The 14,846-nt window shown below is 40.2% G+C and overlaps 1 protein-coding gene across 2 annotated transcripts in view; it reads right to left on the minus strand.

Moving 5' to 3' along the window:
• LOC131685092 (dipeptidase 1) overlaps window positions 1-14,846 on the minus strand; it is a 789,457-nt gene that overhangs the window by 525,716 nt on the left and 248,895 nt on the right. Inside the window, exons 3-4 of one of the 2 annotated variants that reach the window (XM_058968531.1) lie at window positions 5,481-6,029; window positions 5,250-5,362 (exon numbers count right to left, since the gene is read on the minus strand). The gene's annotated coding sequence lies outside the window, so the exon portion shown is untranslated. Of the gene's footprint in view, window positions 1-5,249; window positions 6,030-14,846 lie in introns of both variants that reach the window. The other variant, XM_058968530.1, reaches the window with a different exon arrangement.

Here is a 14,846-nt window from a genome sequence, read left to right on the forward strand (position 1 = left end):
AAATTTGACCGAATGAATTAAAATTCGGTTAAATACAAATACATATAATTAAAATACGTCCCAATTAAAATTCGGTCAAATGAAAATTCGACCAAATTAACATTCGACCAAATAAAAATTCGGCCGAATAAAAAGTCGGTGAAATAAAGAGTCGGCCAAATGAAAAATTTAAAAATACGGCCAAATTAAAATTCGGCCAAATAAAACCTCGGCAAAACTAAAACTCGGCCCAATGATGATTCGGCTACATAAAAATTCGACTAAATAAAAATTCGGCCTAATGAAAATTCGATCGGCTCCAACAGCATGAAATACAAAGTTACATTACGCTCGTCCGGACATGCCGCATACTCAGGTGATTCGCATTTCTAATGCCAAAAGATCCTGACCCCTGCTGTAGCAAACAAAAGGTTAAGTCGACGGGAAACTCTAAGCTTACTCATATGACCCTTTCCACACTTTACAAAACCTTCTTTCTTCAAATCCTTGCCCTACCTTGAGTACAATAGCTTTTATTATTGAAAAATATACTTAACCTTCAAGTCCTTTGCTGATTAAATTCCGCTACAATAGTAAAAAAAATTAACTCAAACGGTCGTCAATCAAAATGGGGAAAAAATCGGCCAAATGAAAAGTCGATTCAATAAAAAGTCGGACGAAAAAAAATTTGGCCAAATAAAAATTCTTCCAAATAAAAAATTCGGCCATACAAAAATTCCGCCAAATAAGAATTCGGCCAAACAAAAATCCTAACCAATTAAAATTCGACCAAATCTAAAATTCGGCCCAAATAAAATTTCCGAGTAATAAGAACTCGGCCAAACAAAAAATCTACCCAATTAAAATAAGGTTAAATAAAAATTCGACCAAATCAAAATTCGCGCAAATTAAGATTAGCCAAACAAAAAGTTTGCTAAACAATAAGTCGGCGGTATAAAAATTCGGCTAAATGTAAATTCGGAAAAACAAATCTCGGTCAAATAAAAATCCGACCAAAAAAATTCAGTTAAATCAAAATTCAGCCTGATAAAAATTCGGTCAAATAAAAATCCAACCAAATGAAAATTCGTTAAAATTCAGTCGAATCAAAATTCGACGAACAGAAACTCGGCCAAATAAAACTTTGACCAAATAAAAATTTGATTAAACAAAAATTCGGCCAAATGAAAACTCGACCCAACTAAAATTCTGCCAAATAAAAATTTGGCCTCATGAAAATTCGGCCAAATAAAGATTCGGCCAAATATAAATTCGGCCAAATGAAAGTTTGGCGAAATGAAAATTCTTCCAAATAAAAGTTTGGACGAATGAAAATTGGGCCGAATAAATATTGAGCCAAGTAAATATTCGGGCAAATGAAAACTCGGCTAAAAAAAATTCGGCCAAATAAAAATTTAACAAAATAAAAATTCGCCTAAATCAAAATTGAGCAAAATAATAATTTGGGCAAATAGAAATTCGACCAACTAAAATATCGGCTAAATAAAGATTCGGCCAAACAAAAAGTCGGCCAAGTGATAAGTAGGCCAAATAAAAAATCGAATAATAGAAGCTCGACCAAATAAAACGTCGGCTAAATAAAAATTCGGCCAAACAAAAATTCGACCAATTAAAAATTTAGTGAAATAAAAATTTGACCAATTAAAAATTCGGCAAAAAAAATTCAGCCTCATAAAAATTCGGCATAAAAAACCGGCATAATAAAATAGCGGCCAAACAAAAAGTCGACCATTTAAAATTCGGTTAAATCAAAATTCGGCCAAATGAAAATTCAGCCAATTAAAAATTCGACCAAATAAAAATTGGGTCAAATAGAAATTCATCCACATAAAAATTCGACCGAAAAATATTAGACCAAATGAAAATTCCAGCCAAATAAAAATTCGTCAAAGTAAAAATACGGCCAAATAAAATTTGGCCTAATCAAAATTCGGTGAAATAAGAATTCGCCCAAACAAAAATTCGACAAGCTAGGAATTCGGCCAAATAAAACTTCGGCCAGAAAAAAATCTGCCAAACTTACATTCGGCCAAATTTGCGTTCAGCTAAATATAAAAACGGTCAAATAAAAAGTCGACCAAGTGAAATGTTAGCCAAATAAAAATTCGGTCAAATAAAAAGTCGGTAAGAAGTTGTCCAAGTAAAGAGTCGACCAAGTAAAAATAGCTGAATGATAATAGCCAAATAAAATTTCGGACAAATTTAAAATTCAGTCAAATAAAAATTAGACCAAGTGGAAATTCGACCTAATAAAAATTCAGCCAAATAAAAATTCGACGAAATGAAAATTCGGCAAAAAAAAATTAAACCGAATAAAAATTTGGCCAAATAAAAATTCAACCAAATAAAAGTTTGGCAAAATGGCTTGCGGCCAAATTACCGGAAGTGACTCCCCATTTCGTAGATTCCTAAATATAAACAAATCAATACATCCGTTTATTGGCAGGCGCCGGTCCAACATGGATCAACAAGCCATTGTTTTTCGCTCTATTTGAACGAACGTTTTTAAAATTTGAAATTCCGGCAAGTAAAATGTCAGCCTAATAAAAGTCAGCCTAATAAAAGTCAGCCTAATAAAAGTCAGCCAAATCAAAAGTCGACCTAATAAAAATTTGGACAAATAAAAAGTCGGCCAAATAAAATGTTGGTCAAATAAAAAAGCAGCCAAAAAAATAGTTGACGTTGTAAAATTTTGCCAAATGACAATTCAGCCAAATCAAAATTCGGTTAAATAGCAATTCAGCCAAATACAAATTTGGAAAAATGAAACATCGACCAAATACAAAATCGGCCAAATTAGGTCGCCAAAAAAAAATGATCGAATATAAAATCGGCCAAACAAAAAATCGGCCAAATAAAAAGTCGGCCAAATAAAAGATCTGCCAAATAAAAGGTCGGCTAAAGAAAAAGACGGCTAAAAACAAAAATCGGCAAAATAAAAATTCCGCTAAAAAGTAGCCCAAAAAAGGTCGGTCAAATAAAAATTCGGCCAAATAAGAAGTTTGCCAAGTGAAAATCCCGCCAAAAAAGTAGGCCACCAAAAGTTCGGTCAAATAAAAACTTATCCAAATAGACAGTCAGCTAAATGAAATGTCTGCCAAAAAGAAATTGAACAAATTAAAAGTCGGTCAAATAAAAAGTTGGCCAAATAAAAAAGCGGACAAATAAAAAGTTTGCCTTAAAAAATCTTGCTAAATTAAAATTCAGCCAAATAAAAATTCGGCTAAATAACAATTCAGCCAAATATAAGTACGGTTAAATGAAAATTCGGCCAAATACAAATTCGGCCAAATTAGGTCGCCTAAAAAAGTTGGTCAAATATAAAATAACCCAAATAAAAAGTCGGTGAAATAAAAAGTTTGCCAAATGATAATTCGACCAAATTAAATGTCAGCCGATTAAATAGTTGACCAAATGAAAAAGCGGCCAAATAAAAATTCGGCTAAATAACAATTCAGCCAAATACAAATTCGACCGCATGAAAATTCGGCCAAAGGAAAATTCGGCCAAAGGAAAATTCGGCCAAACACAAATGCGGCCAAATTAATTCGCCAAAAAAGTTGACCAAATAAAAATTTGTCAAGTAAAAAGTGGATAAAACACAAAAGTCGTCCAAATAAAAATTCCGCTAAAGAAAGTAGCCCAAAAAAATGTCGGCCAAATAAAAAGTTTGCAAAACAAGAAGTCGGCTAAAAATAAACAAAAAATAGTCAGTTAAATGAAAAGTTGGCCAAATAAAAACTCAGACAAAAAAGTCGGCCGTGTAGAAAGTTGACCAAATAAAAAGTTGTAGTTCACTTAACCTTCTGGCAATCGCGCTAGTGCACTGAGTGCACGCTGCTCTGAAAATCTAGCGAAATCGTCTTAGGGCACCAGCGACTGCTCGTTCAGTGGGCCATAAGTGCGACTTCCGGAGGGTTAATGAAAATTTAGCTAAGGGATCATCCATAAATGACGTAGCATTTTTGAGTGATTTTTAACACCCTCACCTTCATCGTAGCCTTTCGTCACAAAGCTCTAAATACCCCCTGCTAATTACGTAGCTTGACGGTACCAAATAAAAATTCTACCAAATAAAAGTTCGGCAAAATGGCATTCGGCCAAATGACTGGACACCGGCTCACCAAAGAGGGTCGCCATTTCGTAGATCCTTAAATATAAACATCCGTTTATTGGCTGGAGCCATTCCAACATGGATCAACAGGCCATTGTTTTTCGCTCTATTTGAACGAACATTTTTGAAATTTCAATTTTTTCAGGTGACTTGTGCGACTTGTTGCAAAGGGAGTCTTGATTCATAAATAAGTGTAAACAAGTGTGTCAACTTTCAAGCAACGAAAGCGATACAAACGAAACGTGTGTATTTAGGTTTCTAAGTGTACATAAATGAAATTTGTGTACTATTTTTGCCTCAAACTGTTTAAGTGTTCCACGTGGAACGTCGTTTGATCTTTTAATTATCTAAGGGTGTACACACAGAACTTGTTCAAGTTTCAAGTTGCTAAGAGCACACAAAGGGAACTTGGGTTTTTGTTGCTGGGAAAATTACTACGTAATAAAATGCTCATATCAACGTGAGAATTTGTAACAGCTTTTGTTTAAAAATGCCTGTCAAGTCTTGTAAATATGCTGAAAGAATTAATTTTAACTTTTGTCAGTTCAATACAAATGAGATAAGGATACGTGGTATAAACTTTAGGACTATGTATATAGGCAGTGCAGTCTTTGAACTACGAAAAGTTCGGTTCCGTTTTTTTTAATTTCCATTATAGAGTTTTTAACTTTAAGTTCATTCGCCTCTTTTAGGATTAGAGGAATTTCTTTTGGAAAAATTTCTAACCCTATGAGCGGGGTTGGGAATCGATTTACAAACTACGCAGTGCCCGTTCCCGGTCCTATTAAGTTTATAGCTGACGTTTCGATCCGTTTGAAACCTTTTTCAAGCATTCAATTTTTGAGTTACTTACAAATACGTCATATTGAATCCAATCAATTATTCATTTCAATAAGCTATTGATCGCATTATCAATTAGTTTCCTCATACACATACACATACATGAATATTCAATTTCTAAATAAATTGATTTCCACAATCGCTTTGTTGCTCAAGAATTAATAGTCCTCCTCCGACGTTTCCATCCCCGGTATCACACGATTTCCAATTCAATCAGTTCCCACACAATTAGGTCGCTCCCGACAGCAACCCTCCCTTTCAACCCTATATTGCATTGATTGCCTTCTAAACTTACCTTTTATTTCGTCCTAATAGCTTCGCCTGGCACCATCCATCACTCTTCCAGTTGACCAATTTACTTGACCCTAATTTTCGTCCTGCACTTATTCAAATCGAACAAATTGATGCCTGAAATGGGTCACACAGACGGCCATTGTCGTAAGGCCGCTAGCACTAGCAGTGCCGAGCCAGCCCCCGTTTTTTTCACTGAATGCGATAAAAACACTTTTCACTTGATTTTTTTTACCTGCACCCACCGCAACGGGCAAGGCAATTTCTCTTCGTCCTGAAGCGCCTTCAGCACAGAACTACACAAAAACACCCAACCCGGGAAACTTTTTCCCACTTTTCACTGTTTGGTGAATCGAGATAAACACCTTTTTGCCTTCCACTTCCTAGGCTGAATCAAACAAAGAATTTCCCGTCGATCGGTTGGCAAATATTTATTTAGGTAAGCAGCTTCGGACGAACCCGGCGTGTTTTTTTTTCTTCTTGCACTTTCCTACTGCTATTTCACTCCACTATCAACTTTATAATGGTATTTTTTCGCCTATTTCCTAGGCACTAGCGCACTGAACATTCCCGCTACTCTACTCTCGCCGGTTGCTGAGATCAGTTTTTCTTGGCTTCGAAAAGGGTGGCAAAAACCGGCGGTACATGCGAAGTCCTGCACTGCACACCCGGTCCACTCCCCGGCGTTGACTGGTGGGGGCGAAATCGGAAAATTTATCGGTTTTCTAATTTATGTTTCCTTCGGAAGCTTCCTATTTCGGCTGTTGCTGGTGTGCTGCGCTACCTGGAACGATTCGGGATAATGGAGAAAAAATCACGTTGTAGTATTGGGAAGTGTGTGTGTGTCTGTGTTCATAGGAAAAGTCGGCAAAAAAGTAAACTGATTGGGAAGTTCGAAGTTCAGGAATAGTATTTCACTTTCGAGGAAAAAATTGGAACTTTTCTATTTTTGGCTAAGGCAGCTGATTTTTTTCGTTCTTGGAGGTACGGTTGTTCGGATTTCTAGTTTAGTACTGCATATGTATCTGTTTGTCAGAATTCGTTGAATTGGTTCAATGAACGTTTGATTTGTTGTTCAATAAGAAAACTGTACTTGGTGCAATCGTTTTCAACACTTGTGAATGATGTTTAAACATTTAACTCTCTTAAGACAAATGTCTTTTGACTTTGAAATCGAAAGTTTCTTCCAAGACCATGTGCCAACACAATTCAAATCCGGATCCTTCTTGCTAGTAAGTAACAATCACGGCAACGTGCTCAAGTTAATATTTTTAAACCGGAATGACCCAACTTTCAAATGTATGCCGCACTAGGCAATTACTTCACGAGGTAAGCAGTTCTTTTGTGTGTGTTGCTTCCAACAAAAAAAAATCCAAATGTCAGATGCTTTTGTAAAGGATAAAGCAAAAAAAACAGCAACCGTTTTTTTTAATCACCTACATTTGCACTCCGCACATAAAAGCCGACATTTAGTACACCACTCGGAGCGGGCTCAAAATAGTGCTCATACTCCCGCACCTGCGGAAGTGCATTGCAGTATCTAACCACCATCTGCCATTGAAATAAGAAGTCGACAAGTGAACATGTGCGACAACAACAAAAAAAAGACTGCATTCACGCCGGAGCTTCGTTATTCATGCACCCTTTTGTGCGCCGCAACCTGCAACATGTACATATAGAGGCTTAGCTAGGTACAGGCTTTCCCTCAATGGAAAGTCATTTCCCGTGTGTTGTGTTGACGCCTGTTTCGAGTGGAGACACTCCTCGTTGGGAGAGACGCGTCACCGACCGCAAGTGGTGGTGTAAACACTGCTAAATGCACTGCTGGTATGGAACCGATGGAGGTCCTAATTCTAGTAACAGGTTCTGAAAAGATCGCATCGGAAAAAGTGTTTTCGAAGGAATAATATTTAAAATATAGTGAACAGAAAATGTTTGGGTTAATTTTTCCTTTTCAAATCTAATTATTTAGAACCTTGCAAATAAAAACATAGTTCAGTTCAATTCCGGGTACTATTTGGGTGAAAACTACGAACCGATAGCAAAGTTACTAATACAAAATATTTACATATTTTCACCTAAGGAATTACAACTGCTGAATTTTTCAAAAATCGATTTATCTCAAGTATGCTTTAGCAGCTCTGAAACGATATGTTGAAATATGGAAGGCGACAACGATAAATAAATGTTCAAATTTTCAATTCAGCCGTAACGCTTCTTATGTATACCATGAGCGTACTGAAAACTTTAACCGCGGTTTACTCGAAACAACTTTCACAAGCTGCCCGGAAAAGTAACTCGAGCTACCCAAGTAACCAATAAGCATTATAACGTAGCCTAATATCTGCTTTAGATCCACATATAAAGCTGTCTTTAAAAGCCGTGAAGCCCTAAATACTTATTTAATGCTGATATTATGCCAGAAAAGGCGAAATATAGTGCTGTTACTGTGCGGAAATTGACAGCTCGTTTCTGCAGTACTAATGCTATTATATAGCAAAAGCGTACAAATGTCAAATTTGAAAGCCTTATATTGGCACTACTAATGCTATTAAAAAGCTTCAGTTGGTTGTCATTGTCCGCCATGGTTTTAAAACCATTTCTTATGTTTCGGTATGATGAGCAAAAAGGGAAAATTTTAAAATAAAATATTCTGTTTAAAACCGTAATTCACTCTGTTCTAATGCATTGTAATGAATATCCTTAATGAGTTTTCGTTCTCACATGATATGAATGTTTACGAAAATTACCTTTAGTAAGTCTCGAACTGAGGTACCTTGCCTCGTCCTTCACGTAAGTGCGCTGCGTTTGCTTCCTGGACCATATTGCATATGTTATATTGAAATGAAATATGCCGAATACAATCTTCAAGAAGAGTTGCATAACAAATAAACCCACAGCATTATAATAGCATTATATCAGCTTTTTATATGCTCTATAATGGCATTAAATGCACTTGTAAAGCTTACATGCTTTAAAGATCCTTGAAGCATGTACGCGTTATATCAGCTTTATATACGCATATAGAGCAAGCTATAATGCTATATGTCGGCTGTGCAGTTATGCATTATTGATGCTAATAAAGAGCTTTATTACGTTGTTAATGCTGTAATGGAGTTTCAATGCAACATTAGTGCAAATGTATAGCCAATATAGTGCAATGGCTTAATGCTTATGGTTACTTGGGTAATGATTTTGAATTATTCTGAAATTCTCAAAGTATATTCAAAATTACTTTCTCCGGTGACGCATGTAGGATTTTATATTTATATTTTTAAATGATCAACTTTGTGTCACAATTTTTAAATATCGAAAAAAGATTACTACGTAGGTCACTTGCAATCGTTCTAAGGAATCGATGTCTCTAGGTCAAAAAATACGGGAGCTAAATAAGGTTAAATCCCTAATGAACAATAAAATTCCCAGCCGCGTACCCTTTCCAAAATAACTCACAGGCGGAAAAATGCTCTATGCCAGTGATTCTCAACCGCGGACCCCTAGGGGGGCATGAAGTCATTGCTGAGGGTTCGTCAAAACAAAACATATGTTCCGAGTGGGTATTGAAATTTCAAGTCTTGTTCCCTAACAAACTGAAAACAACATATTGATAGCATACAAAATCGATGTTTATCCGTGGGGGTCCGCAGCAACCCAGGGTGATTTCTAAGGGGTCCGAGGTACACAAAAAGTTAGAGAACTCGGCGAAAATTTTTGGTGAAACCAGTCTTTGTACGTGAAGCGCACAACCGCGGTTTTTTTTGAAGCGGCTCAATGCGTTAGCACAACTGAGCCGTGGGTCTTTTATTTTTGTTTACAATAAGTAAAAATAAAAAGCAATTAAGAATGTCTTTCGGCCAGATCTTGTTGACGCAGCTTGCTGCTGCGTGTTGAGATCCTTTTCCTTGGCGGTGAAGCCTCTTGGGGGTCATTTAGTCTGCCTTCTCTCACGTTATCGTTCCCGTCCATGTCATCATCGGTACTGCTGTCTTGCTGTTCATGATCAGAGGTCCTAATTTTTTCTTGTTCTTACGGGTCGCTGTTGTAAATCCGTCTTCATCGGTATTTTCTTCTTTATGCTATTTGTTGGTTTGGGAGCGGTTGTCGTGGTCGTTGTACCTGCATTATTGGTTACTTGGATCGTTGTTTTTGGTTTATCTGAAGGTGTCGGTGGCTGCTTGTTAGAGTTGGCTGTAGTAGACGACTTTTGACTAGTTTCTTCGGCGCATGTTTTTCCATAGTGGGTGTATGGTTACAGAATTGACATGTTGGTGTCTGCCCGCGATATGTGATTAACGTTGTTTGCTTATAGGTCACTCCATCCTTCGGAGGTTTGCATTCGATAGTCATGTAAGAAGGTATTGGTTTAGTCACGCGCATCCTCACAATACGAATGCGGTTGGGAATGCCGGTGAAAAAAATTCTCCAGGTGTCATTTGTAATAGATTCTACTTTTCCATATTTCGACATAATTTGTTTGATGTAATCTTTCTTAGTGCGCGGGGCCAGATCATGGATACGTACGTCCACCATGTCGTTTTCCATATGCACCGGGATTTTGATTCTGGTGTTATTAAACTCGAGCTCGTGTTGCATGTTGTTCTTTTCAATGAAGTTTTCTGCTTGTGCTCAACTTCTAAACGTGATCAAAACACAGTTTTTAACGTGATGTAGCTGAATGTACGTAACTTCAACGATATTAAGCTCCATTTTAACTTTAACTAATTGCTCCACTTCCTGAACTGTGGATCTAACACGAGTTTTATTAAAGTTGATCGAAATCGTGTTATCCCGTAGCACGGGCATTTTTGTTTCATTTGGCAAACTCATTTCACTCCGCAGCCGGGGGAAACAATACAATATTGTGTGTGCACTGATATGATATGGTCGGTGTTAAGTCAGACCGGACTAAGTGACAAAATATTGATTTCGAGAAAAACGAGTTTAAAGTTTGAATCGCAGCATCCTTTACATTATGATTGGAAATTAATTTTTGCCGTAATTCTTGTTTATTGTTACATATTTCAAATCTGGCAAGAGTCGAATGTAGCTGACGAAATTCTGTATCCATTGCTATAATTATTTCATTTTTTTATGTTTTGCGACTTAGTCCGGTCTGACTTAACACCGACCATATGGACTGCTTGTGCAAAAGGCACCGATCGGCTTGTAGGTAGAATTGACTGTTTCACTTGTGCTGGACGATTTTTAGCTTCTGCTCAGGGCGAGATGTGAAGACAAACTGATATAGTATTATATGCATGGTTTGAAAATAGTTAAATACGTTCCTGGAATGTTCTCTATTTATACGGGATGGCTGCTATTCAGCGTGCTGAGTATAATTCGTGTGATCTTTGTTAATCCGATTACGGAACTTCATATCATTTGATAGGTTACTACCCTGCAGTAATGCAATTGCGAATCCGGATTTTTGGTTCTCCATTCATATTGTTCTTAATCCTGTGATGTAAAGAGCTATAGGCTATCTATCAGTAGAGTACATTATTCCTTTCGGAAGTGTGGAATGTAGACTGTAGTTTACTGTTTTATACTGTGTTGTCATTTTCTACTTTCCTACTTATTTCATTTATATCCGTTTTCCTTCCCACGAGGAAAGTGATGAGACGACAAGGCAAGGCAAAAAAGTCCAAATAACATGGGGAGTGTGCCAATAGAACCCAAATATTCTAATTCCTGACTTTTTTGGTGAAAACCAACGGATCGAAATGGTCAGTTACATGAAAGCAATTATGTGAAAATATTCCCCCCAAAGGCACGATACGATCCAGCAACCCTGGGGATTTCGACCCAATTCACACGCTATTCCTGGGCTGTGATGACGTTCCAGGAAGATCACATGATTATCGCATTGGAGACAGTGATCGCACCACTGCCTCTAGAGCGAGATCATACACAACCACCGCTGCCACTCTGGTTTTTATTATCGTCTGATGTCTGATTTTAGTTTATTACCCATCGTATTTCACTGGGTGACAGGGCTAATGAAGACGGTCGATTTCTGGGCCCGTGCCCTGTGGGCAGAAGTATGACAAAAGTGAGCCCGCCGTTCGAATTAAACAAATAATTAATTTTTTTTTGTTTTTTGGTGTTAATAAAAAATTATTTAAGACTTTTTTGGTGAAATCCAGTGGTACGGTAACTGTCGCCAATGCGAAAATCAAGTGTTCTTCCTGGGATGTTGTCATAGCCCAGGGATAGCACAAGGGTTTGTGCTTTAGACCGGGGTCTCAAGGGTTACAGGTTCGAATCCTGCCTCTGGGGGTTTCGTTTAACTCACCATTTCGATCTGTTTTCACTGTTGAATACCACCAAAAAAGCCATAAATAAGGAATTGGCACTTACATCAAAGTCCAAAAAACTGAATTAATTTAATTATTAATTTACTTCATTCCTAAATCCTAATGAGTTTGAAAAAAAAAATGATTCGGTAATACCTGTGACATAACCGGAGTGTCATGACTTCAGACATGTGTTATCAAATTTAAATATATTCAACGAATTGTAAATCTTCAAATTATGCTTTACGATGGTGGTTCGGAAAAGAACCTTTGATGTTTGTGCTGTATTCAAAGATCGTTGGATACTGTGGATTTCTGTCAGCATATAATTTTACCAGTTATAATTTTGCCATGTCCTGTCTGCTTCCTTATTTCATACAGATCTGCAGTTATAAAGCACACCACTTGCGAACAGCGTTGCTTCCGGAGTTACAGGGGTCGACAATGACTGGGCAATGCGTAAGCCTCTTGTACCTGAAGGCATAAAATGGACCCCACTTGCGGTCCTTAGCTTCCTGCCCAGTAACTCCTAGCCCTGGCCTCCTCGTGGCGTCGACTGGGATACGAGTAACCTTAGTGAAGATCGGGTAACCAACCCCGGTGGGAACTTTGGTCGTATGCTGGCAGGGAAGGGGGTGTTACCCTTCTTCGGAAGGTGTAAACCTGTCCTGGTGTCCAGGTGGGACCTTAAGCAGTCCTGGCACGACGGCCCACCGGCGAGACAGGTGGTTGGCGTAGGCCCTATAAGCCGCCCCTTAAAAAACCCACATAACGAACAATACAGAAGAGAATACGACCGAGAACAATCTGCAGCGACCCAGGCGACGAATAAAGGATCACGATTGGAAACTCGGAACATGGAACTGCAGATCGCTCGGCTTCGCTGGATGTGACAGGATAATCTACGACGAGCTACAGCCCCGCAACTTCGATATCGTGGCGCTGCAGGAACTTTGCTGTACGGGACAGAAGGTGTGGAAAAGCGGGCATCGAGCGGCTACCTTCTACCAGAGCTGTGGTACAACCAACGAGCTGGGAACCGGCTTCATAGTGCTGGGCAAGATGCGCCAACGTGTGATCGGGTGGCAGCCGATCAACGCAAGAATGTGCAAGTTGAGGATCAAAGGCGGTTTCTTCAACTACAGCATCATCAACGTGCACTGCCCACACGAAGGGAGACCCGACGACGAGAAAGAAGCGTTCTACATGCAGCTGGAGCAGACATACGACGGTTGCCCTCTGCGAGACGTGAAAATTGTCATCGGTGACATGAACGCACAGGTAGGAAGGGAGGCAATGTACAGACCGGTGATCGGGCCTAACAGCCTGCATCCCGTATCAAATGACAACGGCCAACGATGTGTGAACTTCGCAGCCTCCCGTGGAATGGTAATCCGAAGCACCTTCTTCCCTCGCAAAGATATCCACAAAGTCACCTGGAGATCACCGGACCAAGTAACAAAAAATCAAATCGACCACGTTCTAATCGACGGTAGATTCTTCTCGGACATCACAAACGTCCGCACTTATCGCAGTGCGAATATAGATTCGAACCACCACCTGGTTGCAGTATGCTTACGCTCAAAACTTTCGACATTGCATAGCTCTCGTCGAAGCCGAACGCCGCGGCTAAACATCGAGCGGCTACAAGATGGCAGAGTGGCTCAAGAATACGCGCAGCAGCTGGAAGTGGCACTACTAACGGAAGAGCAGCTAGGCGCAGTTGCCCTTGAAGATGGCTGGAGAGATATCCGATCCGCCATAGGTAGCACCGCAGCCACTGCACTAGGTACGGTGGGCCCGGACCGAAGAAGCGACTGGTACGACGGCGAATGCGAGCAGTTAGTCGAAGAGAAGAATGCAGCATGGGCGAGAATGCTGCAACACCGCACGAGGGCGAACGAGGCGCGATATAAACAGGCACGGAACAGGCAGAACTCGGTTTTCCGGACCAAAAAGCGCCAGCAGGAAGACCGAGATCGCGAAGCGATGGAGCAGCTATACCGCGCTAAAGACACACGGAAATTCTACGAGAAGTTGAACCGCTCGCGCAGGGGCCACGTACCACAGGCCGACATGTGCAGAGATACAAACGGGAATCTTCTCACGGACCAGTGTGAGGTGATCCAGAGGTGGCGGCAGCACTACGAAGAACACCTGAACGGCGATGCAGCAGACGACGAGGATGGCACGGTAACGCACCTGGGAGCACGCGCGGAAGACATTACACTACCGGCTCCGGATCTCCAAGAAATCCAGGAGGAGATTAGCCGGCTCAAAAATAATAAAGCCGCTGGGGTTGACCAAATACCAAGCGAGCTACTAAAACACGGTGGCGAGCCACTGGCTAAAGCGCTGCACTGGGTGATTACCAAGATTTGGGAGGAGGAGATTTTACCGGAGGAGTGGATGGAAGGTGTCGTGTGTCCTATCTACAAAAAGGGCGACAAGCTGGATTGCTGTAATTACCGAGCAATCACCCTGCTGAACGCCGCCTACAAGGTACTCTCCCAAATACTATGCCGTCGACTATCACCAATTGCAAGAGAGTTCGTGGGGCAGTACCAGGCGGGTTTCATGAGCGAACGATCTACCACGGACCAGGTGTTCGCTCTTCGTCAAGTACTGCAGAAATGCCGCGAGTACAATGTGCCCACACATCATTTGTTCATCGACTTCAAAGCCGCATACGACACTATCGATCGAGATCAGCTATGGCAGATTATGCACGAGTACGGATTCCTGGACAAACTGACGCGATTAGTGAAGGCGACGATGGATCGGGTGATGTGCGTAGTACGTGTCTCAGGGACGCTCTCGAGTCCCTTCGAATCACGCAGAGGGTTACGGTAAGGTGATGGTCTCTCGTGTCTGTTATTCAACATCGCGCTGGAAGGTGTAATAAGAAGAGCAGGGACCGACACGAGTGGTACGATTTTCACAAAGTCCAGCTACTTGGCTTCGCCGATGACGTTGATATTATTGCACGAAACTTTGAGAAGATGGAGGAAGCCTACATAAGACTGAAAAGAGAAGCCAAGCGCGTCGGACTTGCCATCAACACGTCGAAGACAAAGTACATGATAGGAAGAGGTTCATGAGAAGAGAATGAGCACCGCCCGCTTCGAGTTTGCATCGGTGGCGACGAAATCGAGGTGGTTGAAGAGTTCGTGTACTTGGGCTCACTGGTGACCGCCGACAATGATACCAGCAGAGAGATTCGTAGACACATCGTGGCAGGAAATCGTGCTTACTTTGGCCTCCGCAAGACACTTCGGTCGAACAGAGTTCGCCGTCGTACGAAG

Source organism: Topomyia yanbarensis, chromosome 2 (genome assembly GCF_030247195.1).
Source record: "Topomyia yanbarensis strain Yona2022 chromosome 2, ASM3024719v1, whole genome shotgun sequence".
NCBI classification, from domain to species: domain Eukaryota; kingdom Metazoa; phylum Arthropoda; class Insecta; order Diptera; family Culicidae; genus Topomyia; species Topomyia yanbarensis.